The 11,837-nt window shown below is 49.7% G+C and overlaps 1 protein-coding gene across 1 annotated transcript in view; it reads right to left on the reverse strand.

Annotated features, from left to right (window-relative positions):
• Nucleotides 1–11,837, reverse strand: part of PLEKHM2 (pleckstrin homology and RUN domain containing M2) — a 42,534-nt gene that overhangs the window by 29,895 nt on the left and 802 nt on the right. The window lies entirely within an intron of this gene.

Raw genomic sequence — 11,837 nt, forward strand, 5'->3', positions numbered from 1 at the left:
CAGCTTTGTAACTCCGGGCAAGTAACTTCTGGAACCTCCTGTTTCCCTTGAGACTGAAGTGGGGTTCAGGAGCCACTCTGACTGAGGGAGTGTGTGTCTGCTGGAGAAATGGACGGACGGATGCTTTGGTGTGGCCGCCCTCCTTCCTCTTGCTCTGCATGTTTGGACACTCTGCCCTCAGGGTCTGCGAGCACTGCAGAGAGAACTTTGGAGGAAACGTGGAGAGATGGTTGACCACTGACTAAAATTCCACTTGGGGACTTTGTCTGCATTAATCTCTTCCTGGTTCTCACCCATGACCGAGCTTCTTAGACTCTGCTAGTTTTCTTTGGAGGAGAGAGAGCAGTGGGATTACCGGAAACAGATACTTTCTTCCTCACTGTTTCAGTGATGTTTGCAAATACTCACTAGCCCAGTGGAAAATGATGAATTACAAATACACACATGCAATGGGGGAGGAAAGCCTACGTGGCAGGGCCAACTGCCTGGCCGACAAGAGTGGGCCCCTCCCAGGGTCCTGGTGGTGACAATGAGTAAACTTCCAACTCCAGCCAAATGGACCCCCCTAGCCAGCTCCTGGGGGCCCAGTGGTTACATATTGGGCGGCTATCTGCAAAGTCAGCAGTTCGAGCTTTCGACTCCTGTCAGCAGTTGCAGTTCTGTAAACCCACAGGGGCAGTGCTACCCTGTCCCATAGGGTCACGACGAGCCGGCATCGACCCGAGGACAGTGAGTCAGAATTAGTTGGACTGCTCCCTTACTCTCCTGCCTCAAATGGAGCCGCACTGAGGAGGAGGGCAGGTTGGGAATAAAAGTTCACACAAAGCATCCCAGCCCGCTGGCTGGGTGCAGACTCCACAGGGGAGAACTCCGAGCCCAGTCTGGTCACATCCCTGGATTGATGCAGCACAGCGGTCCAGAGAGAGCTGAGAAACCGGCTCCATCAGCAGCGAGGCTACCCAGAGAAGTTTTTCAGCCCAAGAGAGAAAAAGGCCCGATGGGGGGGAGCGCCAGCTACAGCCTCATCATGCCCTTGCCGTGATGGTGACTGATGCCTGCAGTGAGCATGCAAACCCGAGAGGGAAGCAGGGCCCCGTCATGAAGCCCACCTGGTGGCCAATATGTCTAACAAGCTTTTCGGGTCACGGCAGATTTTTCAACATGTGGACTAGCCTTCGACACTGGGCTGCAGCTGGATGAGTTTGGAGAGGGCACGGCAGGAACTGAACCGGCTGCATCTGGAACTCCGGAGCGTTAACAGTGGCCGTGAACACAAAGTCGGCTGTAGCCCACCTCGTTTGAACAGGCAGCTAGATGCGGCCAGATGGCGACCTGTTTCTGTCTAGCCCCAGGTGCAGGTGAGCTTTCTGCCTGACTGCAAATCATCAAATGGGGCCTATCTAGGTTGATGTGCTTGGACCAAGCCCAGGGACAAGGGCTGTGATGGGACAAGGGCCACAATGTCACCAAAGCTTCAAACAGAGGAAACCTGGTGCCAGAGAAGCATGCAGCAAAAGGAGAAGCGTATGTGAAAGTTGAAGAGTCTGGGCTTTCCACCAGCACTTACCACTTCTCTACTCGATTCTACTTCGGGCCGGGGTGGGGCTGTGCACGGGGTCAGGAGTTGGCTGTGGGCCACGCTCACGTGGTGCCTTGGCCAGGCCGCCGGGCCTCTCCCAAGCCTGGCTAAAAGATCAAACCCACCCGTTGCTGTCAGGCTGCTTCTGCCTCAAGGTGACCCTGGTTGTAATACACGGCATTTCTGGCTGGTTCTCTTCATGGTAACAGACCCCGAGACCTTTCCTAGGTGGCAGCACTTCAGAGGTTTACAAGCCATTACATCACCCAGAAACCACGCTAACTCCCTTAGGATGGCGTAGATCCCCGCTCACAGAGACAGAGCTCACCTAGGACACAGCAGAAGTGGCTCGTGGGTTTCCAAGGCCGTCAATCTCCAAGAAGCAGACCACTACATCTTTCTGCCTCGGACCAGATGGGGTGGTTAACTGCCAACCTTTTGGCTAGCAGCCGAGGGCTTCACCACTGCGCCACCAGGTTTGCTCTGGGGACTGTACTAGCCCGCCTCTGTTCTGTGGGAGAGAGCCAGCTGCTGCCTCCCCTGCCCATAGTAGATCACAGGAGGGTGGGAAGCAGTGAAGAGAAGGAACTGGGATCCTTAGCATGTCAGCCAGTCTGTGCCTATGTGTGTAGACAGCGCTTCCCAGAGATCTGTGCACTGGTGACTCTGCTCAGCACCTTTAAAACTCTTCCCAGTTTTCCTGTGATGCCAGAGAGAACGAATTCTTCTTTTTTGAAATCATTTTATTGGGGGCTCGTACAACTCTTATCAGTGTAAGACATGACAAAATAATAATAATTTATAAATTATCAAGGGTTCGTGAGGGAGGGGGGAAGGAGAGGGAGGGGAAAAAATGAGAACGAATTCTTGATCGAAACCAAATGGTCAGTGTAATTCCCACATCTATCTATCTGCCAGGCCCTGTCCAGAAGCGAGTCATTCCAGCAGTTTTGAGTTTACTGGCAGAGCGGTAGGAAAATGAGATCAAGAGCACCAGGCGGTGGAAGTGTAACAACTGCAGCTCACTCACATGCCTGCTCAGCACACAGTGTGCCGGGTCAGAAGCAGACCCTCTCTATACCTGGGCCTGCCCGGATAGATGGGTGGGTGGTCAGCCCAGGGGCCTAGGGCATCCAAGACGCTTCATTAAAATTCATTTAACCCAAAGGACATTTCATACAAGCATGAACATACGTAAATACATTTATATACAACGATAGGGAGATAGATCAATGTACATATACTTATTTGTTAAGTATGAAGACAGCAGATGGACATTGGGCCTCTACTCAAGTACTCCCACAATGCAAGAACACTTTGTTCTAATAACCCGGCATTCTGGATGCTCAACTTCCCTGACACAACAGCTGAAGACAAATGGATGCATAAGCAAGTGTGGTGAAGAAAGCTGATGGTGCCCGATTATCAAAAGATATAGCGTCTGGGGTCTTACAGATAAACAAGCGGTCTCTAGCTGAGAAGCAACAAAGCTCACATGGAAGAAGCACACCAGCCTGCATGATCATGAGGTGTTGATGGGATCAGGTATCAGGCATCAAAGACCCAAAACAAAAAATCATATCTATGTGAATGAGGGGGGTACAGAGTGGACACCCAAAGCCCATTTTAGACAACTGGACATCCCTTACAGAAGAGTCACAAGGAAGAGAAGAGACAGTCAGGGTTCAGTACAGCACCAATGAAACACACAACTTTCCTCTAGTTCTTTAATGCTGCCCCCCTACTTTCATGACTCCCCCAATTCTACCTTACAAATCAGCTAGATCAGAGCATGTATACTGGTACAGACAAGAGCTGGCAACACAGGAAATCCAAGACAGATAAACCCCTCAGGACCAATAATGAGAGTTGTGTTACCAGGAGGGGAAGGGAAAAGGTTGGTGGGAGAAAGGGGGAACCAATTACAATGATCTATATATTACCCCTTCCCAGGGGGACAGACAACAGAAAAGTGGGTGAAGGGAGACAGTGGTGGTGTAAGACATGAAAAGAACTATAATTTATAAATTATTAAGGGATCATGTTGGTGGGGGGGAAGTGAGTTGATACCAAGGGCTCAAGTAGAAAGAAAATGTTTTGAAAATGATGATGGCAACATATGTACAAATATGCTTGACACAATGTATGGATGTATGGATTGTGATAAGAACTGTAAGAGCCCCCAATAAAATGGATTTTTTTTAAATGACGGCAACGTATGAACAAATGTGATTGATACAATTGAGGTATGGATGGTTATAAAAGCTATAAGAGACCCCAAAAAAATGATTTAAAAAAAGAAGTGATTTTCCTCCCGCCGAAAAAAAATATTCATTCACCCTGTGTTGTGGATTGAATTGTGTCTCCCCAAAATTTGTGTTGTAAATCTGAACCCCTATGCCTGGGCCATAATCCCATTTGGGAATGGGTTTTCTTTGTGACATTAATGATGCCGTGTTAGGTGGCATGTGTTTTAAGGCTGCTGATTTTGAGCTGCAGAAGAGACTAAGCAGGAAATTGAGAAGCTGGGATGGGGGGAGATGCCAGGCGGTAGGAAGCCCATCGAGGGACAGAAGCTGAAGAGACCAAGACCTTGCCCAGAGCCAGCAGAGGCGGCAGCCCTTCCTCTGGAGCCAGCACCCTGGAGTTGGGCTTCTACCCATGAGGAAAGTCATGTGGCTTGTTAAAAGTCACCCACTCAAGACAATTCGACGACAGCAGCAGGAAATAATAAGGCAGTCTACTTACCAGCTGCTAGCGTGCCAACCCCAACTCAGGGTGACCCCATCCCGTGGGTTCCCCGTGTCACACTGAGCTCGAAGGGGTTTCCATGGCAAACTGCTGAAGTAGATTGACAGACCTTTCTTCTAAGGCCCTTCTGGGTAACCTGAACCCCTGGCCTCTTCCATCAGCATCCAAATGTGTTAACGTCTTGCACCATCCAGGGAGAGGAGTTGGGGCAGCGGGAGGGAGAACAGAAGCCTCTTACTTTATTCTATATATGTCTGAGATATTTGAGCATTTTTAGAAACAATTACTTCCTGCCCAAAGATGGGGCTTTCTAGTCCTCCAAAGAGGTACAGTCTGGGAAACTCCAATGGGGCCAGTTCTAGCCTGTCCTCTTGGGTGGCTATGCGGCAGCCCGGACTCCACGGCAGTGAGTGCGACGGGACTGCTGTGGGATGATTTTCACTGTGAACCTGGGTAGTGTTCCTTGCTTGATACAAGGTGGGTCCCTTAAGGAAGACTTCCCTGCTGGCCTCCTCCCAGGCAAACTCCCCAGCCTTTAGCACACGATCCTGCCTGTCTCTTGTCACACTTAACACCATCCAAAGTCACCTTTTTATGTATTTATTTATTTTTGACTATCACCGTCTTGGCCTGGAATATCTGAAAGAGCTGAGACTGGTGCGTCAGCTGCGAGAGGGTGAGCCCTCCCCCGCCTCGGGCACTTCCCCTCCAGCTCCTGGCACAGCGCCCACATCTAGGAGCGGCTCGGTCATAAGCAGCTCTGGGAAAATAAGTACATGGGTACTTGACGGGCTTTATGAGTCCCTGTAGTCATTCCACAAGGAGCTCTGGTGGCACAGTGGGTGACGTGGTCGAACCCGCCAGCCACTCGGCTCAGAGGGAGCAAGGTGCCTTGCTGCTCAGATTTGCAGCCTTGGAGCCCACATGGGGCCGCTGGGAGTCGGCGCGGCTGTGAAGGCGGTGGGTTTGGTTTGGGGCTGCATGTATTCCACAGGCCTGATATGATGTGCAAGAAATAGAGTTAGTGTAGAAGGCTAGCTAATTGGAAGAGTGAGCACAGGAACTTCTCTATGAGAATGACCCCTCGTCCACTCTGCTGAGGACTTTTGTGCACACAAGCAGGCACACATGAGGGTGAGGGGAAAGTATCGTCACAAGATGATAGAAATCTTTCTTGAACATAAACATCGAACTGTGAGGCTATTTCTCACCATTCCCTCCATCCAGGTCCGCACACTTTTGAAGGTGGTGCTGCTCGCTCTCATCCTTCCCCCAAGAAGTCTTTCATTTACACGACAGTCTTGGCATCCTTAGGGGACTCGCGTTGTGTCCCTCTTAATGGGGCCCTTCCTTTCCTCAAGTTCTGGGAGGAAAAAGGTGTCTGCTCCAGGCTGGAGGGTGCACAGCGGAGGTAAGGGTTCCCAGTGAAATCCCCCCGGGACAGCTCTTGAGTAAGTATACTGTCATAATGGAAAAAAATTCCTCGGCATAACTTTCTGGGCCTTTTTTCTCATCAATGGAACTTTCAATTTTCTTAAAACTGCTTCCAAATAAGTCCCCGTGATTACCCTGTACCCTTTGAGAAAATCTATCAAGGTTATCTGGTGGAATCCAGAAAAAACAGTGGCCACCACTTGCTGAGCTGCTCTCCGTGCCTTTAGCTGGCCCACTAGAAGCTGGCTCCCATCAGAAGCCACCTCTGCAGGCACCCTAAGGAGCCTAAGACAAGTGCATTACCGAGAACTTGTTTACCCGCTGATTGTGGAGACATTTCTAACTGTTTCTAATTAGACATTTCTCAGTGGGGTTTGTTTGGAATAAACCTGTGCATGGATGAGCTGAAACTCCAGTAGCAATACTTTTGGATTCACCGTGTACACTTGTCCAAAGCTATCATTCTCCTCCAAGGATGAAACAAGCTTGTGCGACAAGGTTTTACATCAAGGAGGCTAACAGGTCAGCAAACTATAGCCTGTGGGCTGAACCCAACCTGAGAACTGTCTTTGTCAATATGGTTTTATTTGAACCCAGCCATACCCAAACGTTCATGGATTATCTGTGGTTGCTTTTGACTTACAAGAGAAGTGGGTAGTTGTAACAGAGACTGTATGGAACACAAAGCCAAAAATAGCTACCAGATGACCTTTGAAGAAAAAGTTTGCCAAACTCTGAATTTAAAGAAACAGAGAAGGGTAGTACTAAAAGATTTTAACTTGCCCCAGAAGTGATGTCTCATAGGAGTCCTGGTGGTATAGTGGTTACTTGTTGGGCTATGATCTGCATGGTCAGCAGTTCAAAACCACCAGCAGCCCCAATGGGGAGAGACTGGGCTTTCTACTCCGGTAACAGTTTCAGTCTCAGTTTCAGCCCCAGGGGGTGGCTATGAGTCAGCGTGGACTTGATGACAGTGAGTCTGGTTCTGGAGAACCGAGGCCTGGAAGGCAGGCAGGAACCTGTCCACCAAAGTTCATTGGTTGCAGCACTTTTCAACATAGCCCTAAGGGGGGAAGCTACCTGCAGGTCTGCTGAAAGATGAATGGATGAAAACAAAGGTGGCCCACAAGTACAGTGCACTATTGGGAGCCATAAAGGGAAATTAAATGCTGACAATGCCACGGTGGTCCTCAGAAACATTCAGATGGGCGAAATGAACCAGTTGCCAAAGGACAAATACTGGATGATCTTACCAATATGAAATAAGCAAACCTACAGAAACCAATGATGATTCATGGCTACCAGAAGTGGGAGGGGCAGGCCACGAGGAAGTATTTGTTTGAGGCTGCTGTTCAGTTTATGTTTGTGGCGGTGGGATGTTTGGGATAAGGGTAACGACAACAGTGGTGCTACTAAAAAAAAAAAGTATAACGATAGGGAAATAGATCTATGTACATTTATTTATGGGTTTAGCATTAAGGTAGTAGACGGACATTGGGCCTCTACTCAATGCAAGAACACTTTGCTCTAATAACCTGGCATTCCATGATGCTCACCTTCCCGACATGATCGCTGTAGCCAAAAATGGGTGCATAAGCAAATGTGGTGAAGAAAGCTGATGGTGCCCAGCTATCAAAATATATAGCATCTGGGGTCTTAAAGGCTTGAAGAAAAACAAGTGGCCATTTAGCTGAGAAGCAACAAAGTCCACATGGAAGCCTGCATGATCATGAGATGACCATGGGATCTGGTATCAGGCATCAAAGACTAAGAACAAAAAATCATATCAATGTGAATGAGGGGGAGTGAGGAGTGGAGACCCAAAGCCCATCTGTAGACAATTGGACATCCCCTTAAGGGCCACAAGGAATAAACAAGCCAGTTAGGGTGCAGTATTGCACCGTTGAAACATACAACTTTCCTCTAGCTCTTTAATGCTTCCCTCCCTCCCCCACTACCATGACCCCAATTCTACCTTATAAATCCAGCTAGACCAGATCATGGACATGGGTACAGATAAGAGCTGGAAACACAGGGAATCCAGGACAGATACTCCCCTCAGGACCGATATTGAGAGTAGCGATACCAGGAGAGGAAGGGGAAGGTTGGGGAGAAAGGGGGAACCAATCACAATGATCTACATATAACCCCCTCCCTGGGGGGCGGAAAACAGAAAAGTGGGTGAAGGGAGACATCGGTAAGATATTACAAAATAATAATTTATAAGTTATCAAGGGTTCATGAGGGAGGGGGGGAAGGAGGGTGGGGGGGTGGGGGAGAGAAAAAAAAATGAGGAGCTGATACCAAGGGCTCAAGTAGAAAGAAAATGGTTTGAAAATGACGATGGCTAAAAAAAAAGAAAAAGACGAGGACAACAAATGTATAAATGTGCTTGACTCAATGGCTGGATGTATGGATTGTGATAAAAGCTGTACAAGTCCCCAGTAAGATGATTTTAAAGTCCATAACCCATGTCACCGAGCTGTAGCCATAGAAGCTGTATTGGCAGAGGTTGTGGTGCGCACGGTTCACCACACTTAAACCTTTGAGAACTATCTTCAACTTGGAAACTGCTGCAGAGTTCACAGAGGCGCCGCAAGTAATCATTAGCAGCTAACTTTCATCTTTACGAAGAAGTGAGTAGGAAGCCCTGGTGGTGAAGCGGATTCAGCACTGGCCCCGCTCAACAGGAGGTCATCCGGGCAAATCTGCCAGCTGTTCTTTGGCAGTAAGACAGGCAGTCAGCTCCCTAAAGCTTTGTAGCCACTGGGACCCTGGGGAGTAGTGCTACTCCGCCCTTTGGGGTTCCTATGAGCCCAATCCACTTGAAGGCAGTTGTTTAAATAATGTGCTGTGCGGGGTCCTGAGAGAAGTGCTTTAAATGATCAACTTGTCCTAAGTGATTGAATTTTGCTACACCACCATGAGTAGGCTCTGAGTGCTGAGGCGAATACTGGGGTTAGCTGTCACTGGGTCCACCTGCACCTCACAGCAACCCTGTGGTGTGTCAGGGTAGAACTGGGTGCCACAGGGTTTTCAATCGCAGAAGGACTGATCCCCAGGCATTTTCTGTGAGTGTCTTTGGGTGGATTCTAAGTGCTGACCTCTTGGTTAGCAGCCTAGTGCTGACCCGTTCATAGTTTTACTCAGCGATGCCCTTGGAAGCTAGTAAAGGCCTGTAATGTTCTAGGGCCAAGAACATAAGAGATGACCCAGGATTCCAACCCTGCCCTGGGTCTGCGGCCTTCTGACAAGTGGTTCCCACCCTCCGCACCACCCAGCTCCCACGAAAGCCTCTGCAGCCACATCTAGGACAACCCGCAACACTCTAAAGAATGGTAAATTTCAACTGGCAACTTCCTGTGTTCCTATGTCCACCTGGGCGTCCCCACTTCCTTGGGGGCACTCAGGCTGTTCTTAGCTGAATGCTCACTTCTGTTTTTCTGAATCTACCAATCTGCCAAGATCAGTTGAGCCCCCATCCTCTCTGAGGGCTTCTCCGTGCCCTAGTTATTTTTTCTTCTTCTGCCCCTTAGCCAATACACACACAGCAAGCACAGAGCCTTTGCCCATCCTGCACATGCAAGCAAAGACAATCACCGCTCCTCACAAATCAAGCTCGCCTGGAAACCACTGCCTCCCATCTCCTGGAGAAGGTGCTATTTGCCAGGACCACATGCCAACCCAAAACGCCAAAACGGTCCTGGACTTATAAGACAGCCTGGTGGCAAAGCAGTTTTGTATTGGGCTTTTAACCACAAGGTCAGCAGTTCAAAACTACCAGCTGCTCTGAGGGAGAGAGACGAGGCTTCCTACCCCTGTAAAGAAACCTACAGGGGCAGTTTTATCCTGTTCTATAGGGTCGCTATGAGTCAGGATCAACTCAATGGCAGTGGGTTTGGAGCTTTCCTTTTGGGTCTCGGCTTTTCTCTTTCACTCTTTTCTCTTTAACTACTAACAAACCAGCAACTAAGGCTTGTTTTCACATGTGCTTTATTAAACCCCAACTCTCTCTGCTCCCCCCCTCCCCCAAGACGCCTAACTCCATATCAGGACAAGGTGCACTTGGGTTCAGGTGAGCCAGCAGCTGCTTCTCCCCTCTGATGCACAGAGCACGTTCATCATCAAGTTCATCCCCACAGTCTAGGTGTAAAAACTGCTCAACAACCCAACCCTGCTGGGGAGGGAGGGAGCAATTTGTGGAAGGGAGTGCCGGGGGAATTTCTGGGATGCTGGTCATGTCATTTCTTGATCTGAGTGATGGATACTCATCAAGCTATACACTTATGATCTGAATACTTTTCAGGAAGCATGTTACAATTAAAAAACACACACACACACACACACACACAAAAAAAAAGCCCTTTAAGACCATTCTTTACAAGCCCAGTAATGTACAATGGCTCTTTCTTTGCAGAAACATACGCGTCATTTTTTTTTCATGCGACATTCTTGGAAAAGCACCAGGAAAACCATTTTACTAGTGGTGGGATGAAAGAAAAAGGCAACTGGCAGCTCTCGGGATGCCGGTGCGACAGACTTCGGCGAGGCTCGGGTTCAAAGGCGAATCTAACCCCATGACCCCGAGCCCATTGCTACACCGGTCGTAATGTAGATTCCCACTCAAAGCAGTTCCTCTGATTCAGAAAGCCAAATGAATGTCATGATCCCCGAATTAGATCACTGTTCTGGGAAACACAGCCCAGGTAGGAAGGGGGCTAACAGGCCCAAAGGGGTGTGTGAAAAGGTGTTTAGATGGTGTAGCTCTGGAGGCATCCGTAGACCCTGTGAAAGGGAGGGGTTGCCTCTACCACAAAATCAAGGGGCCCCCACTTATTAAGACCAAACACCCCACATGCTGTGTAGCACTCACAACACTTTGTGTCCAGAGGAAGACGCCAAGGCACGAGCAGGTTCAGGAACCTGCCCAAAGTCACAGGGCAGGAATTCAATTCACGCAGTCAGCCTCCCGCATCCGTGTCCTTAATAAGGAGGCCGGGCAGGCATGCCTTCGGTGAGGCTACATCCAAAACCAGGGTGCCAGCTCCGAGTGTGCAATTACATTTTTGTGGTGCAGGATCGGTCAATAAAACATGCTTGTCCACACACAATTACTCGTATTTTGACACATGCACCCACTCTCTCATACAGACGAGTCTTATTTGCAGAACAGATCTGTCCTCAGAGGATCCAGGCTAGCGCAGGGGACAGGTGTGCAGGGACTTCCTCCTCCTATTTGTTCGAAATCCAAAGACAACATGTTTGACCTACTCGAAGCCACACTCCGCCCAGATCAGATGAAACGGGCAGCAGTCTTCCTTTCGCGCCCATTATGAAAGATGTATTGCTTTTGATCCAACGATTTGTTCATCCTAGACTCCTTGAGTAAGCAAAACTCAGACCCGATTGCATTAAGCAAACCTCAGAAAACAAGATAAACAAAACTCTTTGTTGGCTCTCTGCGGTGTTACCTTGAGCTGGATTCAAGTCTCCTTTCCAGCTGTCAACCCTCCTTCAGGCCTCACCATTGGTGTGGCCACCGGCGTTTTCAGAGAACATCGGTTTCAGACGCACGAACTTGATCGGAAACGCATCTCCCAGCCCTGAGCGGCAACGACTGCTCCCTGGATTTGGGGGAAGACCTCTGGGCCAGCAAGCCCCACACAACAAAGTTCCACAGATCACCCCCTGAAAGGTCATTCCCGGGAACTTGGGGTTCTCAATCACAGTGCTGAAGGACGCCTCTTCGAAACCGCCGGTACCGAGAGCGAGCTTACGGGGACCTCCCCAGGCCGGGAGGCAATGGCTCCGGAGCACAGAGGAGGGGGGCTGCTGGTGACCACCTCCGCAGCGGCGGCTCAGGAACCCCGCGGGTGCCGGCGGAGCCCGCCCGAGGATGCCCTGCCGCTCGGGAGGTGCGGCTGGTGGAACGCAGGGCACCGGCGGGGCACCCGCTCCTCACTGGTGAGGCGGGGTTCCAGGGCCCGGCTTTTGGAAGCGCTGAGAATGTGACCTTAACTTTGTTTTTAAAAATAGCTCCGAGGTTCCGCTTCCGCTCCAGCGACCCCGGGGC

This window comes from Echinops telfairi, unplaced genomic scaffold, assembly GCF_000313985.2.
Source record: "Echinops telfairi isolate 266 unplaced genomic scaffold, ASM31398v2 ScPeMD7_7457;HRSCAF=8495, whole genome shotgun sequence".
NCBI classification, from domain to species: domain Eukaryota; kingdom Metazoa; phylum Chordata; class Mammalia; order Afrosoricida; family Tenrecidae; genus Echinops; species Echinops telfairi.